General features: G+C 47.0%; 1 pseudogene; it reads left to right on the plus strand.

Moving 5' to 3' along the window:
* Positions 1-1,560: 1,560 nt before the first annotated feature.
* Positions 1,561-3,896, plus strand: LOC113604092 (peptidyl-prolyl cis-trans isomerase A-like; annotated as a pseudogene).
* Positions 3,897-5,564: the final 1,668 nt, after the last annotated feature.

Raw genomic sequence — 5,564 nt, forward strand, 5'->3', positions numbered from 1 at the left:
TGTTTTTATTACCCTACTGAGTTCACATGGGTAGCTTTGGGCAGCAGCAATTATTGTCCTTATTAATTTATAGACGAAGAAACAGACGTGGCTCTGACATGTTGGATTTTCTCGAGCAAGTCCCATATGAAGGATAAAAGCTCCTAATTCTAATCAGAGCCAGAGAAAATACTCCTGACTTCATGCTTCTTTAAATCCTCTCTTGCAAAACCCTTTGAAGACTGCAACATTCCAGGTGTTGTACCGGATTCCAAGAACCCACGGCAGAGGTGTGAACAAATTGAACCTCTGCAGGATCACAGGCTAGGGGTCTGGGGGAGGACGGGGAGCAGCAGGCTCTGACAGGTGGGGATGGGGACAGACCGCATATGAGGTGTCACAGAAGAGGTGCTGTTGTGGCAGTGAAGGTTCAGGAGGAGTTGATAAGTGGGAAGGGGGGGAAGGCGTTCAGGAAGAGAGAACAGCATGGACAGTGGCGATAAGGTAGGAAACTGCTTGGGATGGTCAGGTCAGTATGTTTGGGGAATGGCAGGTGGCCAGAGTGGAAGAAGATAGGGCTAGAAAGTTAGCCTGGGCCAGACTCTAAGGCAGATAAAAGAGCTGGGATTTCATCCTGTTAGCCGTCAGAGGATGACCACGTAATTCATCATCCATCTAGGTCACTTTTGGGAATAAAAGGGCAGGTAGCCCAGAGGGAATAAGAGAACACCCAACACACAACTGCCCTGGTCCAGGCTAACAGGGACGTCCAGTCACCCTAGCTCCGGAAAAACCTGAAGGCCGGACACTGTTCACGTTTGGGTGTATGAGAGCAGACTCTGGTAGCAGTGCAGATTGGGAAGGAGAGGCCGTGCCTACAGTCGGGCAGATAGCTGGGAAGGCAGCGGGGGGTGGAGAGGAGAGATGTCCAGGAATGGTTTTGTCAGAAATGCAGTGGATTGAATATATGGGGACAGAGGGAGGGGGAGGGAGAATATTTCATGACTCAGAATTTCCAGGCTGGGTGATGTGAGGACTAAGCTAAGGAAGGCAAGAAGAGGAGCAGGTTTGGGGGAGAGCTGGTACAGTCCGAGGCACGTCGAGTTGGAGACACTTGCTCAAAACCGTTGTCAGTGTCAGCGTCCCACAGGCGGTTAGGGCTCAAGGCGTGGAGCTCACAGGTGGAGACTGGGGACAGAGACTGGGTCACTATAGATAACGGTGCTAGGAGGAAGTTGCTGAAAATCACCAAGGGAGAGGAGCTAGGGAGGGAGAAAATATGAAATATGAAACCTAGGATGCACTTGCAAGAAACGGGAAGGGGCTGGTGGGAGAAGAGGAGCTGGGGAAGAAAGATGGGGTCAGAGCGGGTAGAAGGGCAAACGGGAGAGAGAGTGCCCCAGAAGGTGATAGAAGGAGCAGGTTTGGGGACTGACGACCGATTCGTTCATTCAGGACCCTCAGCTAGCGTGGGATGAAGACTGACACCATTCCTGACGCGAGAGCGTCCATCGTTGTTCAACTTTCTGGAGCAGTGGGAGTGGGACCCTGGCCACACGGCACGTTGAAGGCAGCAGGGGCATGAGTCCTCGAAGCCAAATCTGGACCCTCTTCCCTGGAGGCTCCGATGGATCTGAAGGAGAAGGAGCTTGCAGCGGCTTGAGGGTGAGGCAATTTCCCTGCTTCCTCATGCTGTTTACTTCTGAGTCTAGTGGAAACATGTGGTTAGGAAATTAGAGACAGAGACGCTGAATTTACCCCAGGTCCCCTGGGTCTCACTTTCACAGTCTGGGAGTTGAACTTGAAGCGTGTTTTCCTTGTCCAGAGCGGTAGCGGGTTTAAGCAATTGTGTTGAGAGTGTTTTTCAGCCCCAAATCTTGATGTCTTTGCTTGTATTTGGATGTAACTTGGTAATGGCCCGGTTAGGACATTGCAGTGTCTGATACTTTCGCACACACATCGGTGGTGTAGGCCACGAGCGCTTTGCTATTATAAACAATGAAAAAAATCAATTGAAAGAAGTTTACTTAATGAATATTCATGACTCTGTGCGTAAGACCAAAGATGGATGAATCCTGTGCCCTGAGAGCAATTGGGTTATTTGTCTTATTATTGAGTTGTAAGAGTTCGTTATTTATAGATGCCGGAGAGCAAACCTTACAAGACACATGATCTCCAAATATTTTCCCCTATTCTGTGGGTTGTCTTTCTACTGTAATCGTGTCCTTTGAAGCACATTTTTTATTTTGAGAAGATCCAGTTGATTTATTTGTTGGCATACGAATGTTCATAGAATTCCCCGTAAGGTTGGTAGTAATGTCTCGATTTTAGTACTTTTATTCTTCTCTCGGTGTCAGTCCAACTAAAGCTTTGTAAATTTTATGAGGTTCGCATCAATTGACAAATGGGCAAAGGATTTGAATATACATTTCTCCAAAGAATATTTGCCAATGCCGATGAGCACACAGAGGGATGTTCAACATCATTAGTCTACCCATCATCTACTAGGATGGGTAGAATAAAAAAAGACAGAAATAACATGTGTGGGTAAGGATGCGCAGAAATTGAAACCCCTTGTGATTGCTCACAGAAATGGGAAATGGCATGGCCTCTTTGAAAAACAGTCTAATTGTTCCTCGGAAAGTTAAACAGAGACCTTGGAGACACCCCTACCCCAGAGCTGCCTGCGCTGCCTAGCCGTGGTGAACCCCATGACGTTCTCCAACATCGCCACGGACAACAAACCCTTGGGCCGCGTGTCCTTTGAGCTGTTTGCGGACAAAGTTCCAAAGACAGCAGAGAACTTTCGTGCTCTGAGCACTGGGCCAAAAGGATTTGGCTCTAAAGGTTCCTGCTTTCATAGGACTATTCTGGGATTTCTGTGCCAGGGCAGTGACTTCCCACACCATGAATGGCACTGGCGACAAGTCCATCGATGGGGAGAAATGCGATGATGAGAATTTCATTCTGAAGCACATGGACCCCGGCATCTGGTCCATGGCCAATGCTGGACCCAACACAAATGCTTCCCAGTTTTTCATCTGCACTGCCGACACTGAGTGGCTGGATGGCAAGCATGTGGTCTTGGCAGGGCGAAAGAGGGTATGTTGTAGAAGCCATGAAACACTTTGGGTCCATGAATGGCAAGACCAGCAGGAAGATCACCATTTGACTTGTGTTTTTATCTTAACTACCAGACCATTCCTTCTGTAGCTCAGAAGAGCCCCCTTCACCCCCATCTGCTCAAATTGTTCGATAATCTTTGTGCTTTCGCTGCAGTTCTGTGGGTTCCACATTTTCCTTACTCTCCTCCAAGTTTGGCTGGATTGCAGGGTTAAGTTTATGATTATGCAATAAGAACTAAACAAACAAAAATAGTTAAACAGAGAGTAATCACGAGACCCGGAAATTCTATTTCTAGGTACATACCTAAGAGAATTAAAAACATGTGTCACGCAAAAGGGTGTAAACAAATGTTCATAGCAGCATTATTTGTAATAGCCAAGAGGTGAAAACAACCCAGATGGCCATCAACTGATTAACAAATACAATGGAATATTACTCTACCCTAAAAAGGAATAATGTTACATGCTACAAAATGGATGAAACTTGAAAACACTATGCTCCGTGAAAGAAACGAGATGGAAAAAGCCCCATATTCTATGATTCCATGTATATAAAATGTCCAGAGTAGGTGAATCCATAGAGACAGAGCGTGGCTTAGTGTTTTCCAGAAGCAAGCCAGGGGGAGGGAAAAAGGGGGTGACAGGGTTCCTTTTGGGGTGATGAAAATGCTCTGGAATTAGAAAGGGGTGATGGTTGTACAACTTGGTGAATGTACTAAAAACCATTTTTTAAAGGGTACTTTAAAAGGGCAGATCCTATGGTTGTAAACTGTATCTCAATTAAAAATTAAAAAGACTTCATGAACACCATTAGGCTCTTGACCCCACCATTTTCTCCCAATTTGTCTTATCGACTCCTGACCTCACTGCCTTCCCCATACAGATCGGTTGTCTATGCCTTTACCCACAGTATTGCCTCTGTCGCTCTGTCTGGAATGATGTCCTGTTCTCCACCTTGTTTGCAAGACTAACTCCTACTCATTCCGCAAAACCGCAAGCACTTTTTTCCTGCAGAAAGACTTCCTGAACCCTCCAGAGTTCATTTCTTCCTCCCCTGTGTCCCCCCCTTGTCCCTCGTATATACTTGCAACATTTATCACACAGGTCTAATTACTTTGTTTAGGAAATGAGCTCTTTGAGAGAGAGAATCCTGTTTTAAAGACTGTTCCCTCCTCAGGGCCTAGAACAAATCGTTGCAATTAAGTAAAGGTTTGTTGAATTGTAGTTAAAGTTAAAACTGTATTTCATGCTGCATACTGCATTAAGTAACAGGGGTTTTTTTGTTTTGTTTCAGAAAGCAAGGAAGAGATGGGCCCTTCATCAGACAGTTTTTGGCTTTAGCGATACAAAACTATTCCAGCTAATTGTTCCCCAAGGTTTTCAAAAGGACTAAAATGCCTTAGCACCAAACCCCAACGTTCCTGGCACACAAGCATGGCTGTACGAAGGGACGACTCTTTCTGGCTGGGCAGTCTCTGTGCCGGGCGAGCAGGCAGAGGCCTCACAGGTGAAGCTTCTTCATAAACGCAGTGACCAAGGAAAAACCAATTGCCGCTTTCACCTTGTGCTCGTGTGATCGAGATGATTCTGCCAAGCTGCTGTTAATACTTCTGCAATTGTCAAACGAGCCAATGAGAAATGCGTCGAAGTCGCTCCACACCAGCGCTCAGACCCATTACTGTAGGTCACAACAGTGATTACTTCTTGCCAGAACATGCGCTTACGGAGAGGTGCCTCCAAGATACAGCAATCTCGTTTGTCCGAGAAGCCCTCACCGTTTCTAAGGGAACATGGGGCAGATCTGAAAGCCCGGTCTCACTAGTACGTGGCAGGGCTCCTCCTGAGGTCACACATTTGGAATAACAAATGTCACAGATCCCCTATGTTGGCTTGACCCCACCCCTTTTTCCCTAGCCATTTTGACCATGAACGTGTCTGGATGCGGGGCGCCTGCGTGGCTCAGTTAGTTCAGCACCCGACTCTTGGTTTCGGCTCAGGTCACAATCAGGAAGTTTTGTGGGTTTGAGCCCCACATCGGGGCTCTGCGCTGGGAGCATGGAGCCTCCTGCTGGGATTCTCCCTCTCGCTCTCTCTCTCTGCCCCTCCCCCATTGGCACTGTCTCCATCTCTCTCAAAATAAGTAAACTTAAAAAAAAAAACCTGGATGCTTGGAACTTCTCAGCAAACACAACACTTACAAAGCTCACAGAGGCTTGGAAACATAGCCTATCTGCAGGCAATAAGATAGTAGGTAGGGATTGAGGATAAAGGATAAAAGAGGTTTCGGTGTTGAATGAGGGGAAACCACACTGTACCAAGGCACAACAAAAACCCTGATGAACAGATCTGCGCGAGGTGACAGTAGAGGGTGTGTGTGTGTGTGTGCATGCGTGCATGCAATGACACATGTGAGAGAGGTGAAAGGGGGTGGGAGTGTGTGAGGCAGGGTGAGCAAGAAAA

Source organism: Acinonyx jubatus, chromosome A2 (assembly GCF_027475565.1).
Source record: "Acinonyx jubatus isolate Ajub_Pintada_27869175 chromosome A2, VMU_Ajub_asm_v1.0, whole genome shotgun sequence".
Classification (NCBI taxonomy): Eukaryota; Metazoa; Chordata; class Mammalia; order Carnivora; family Felidae; genus Acinonyx; species Acinonyx jubatus.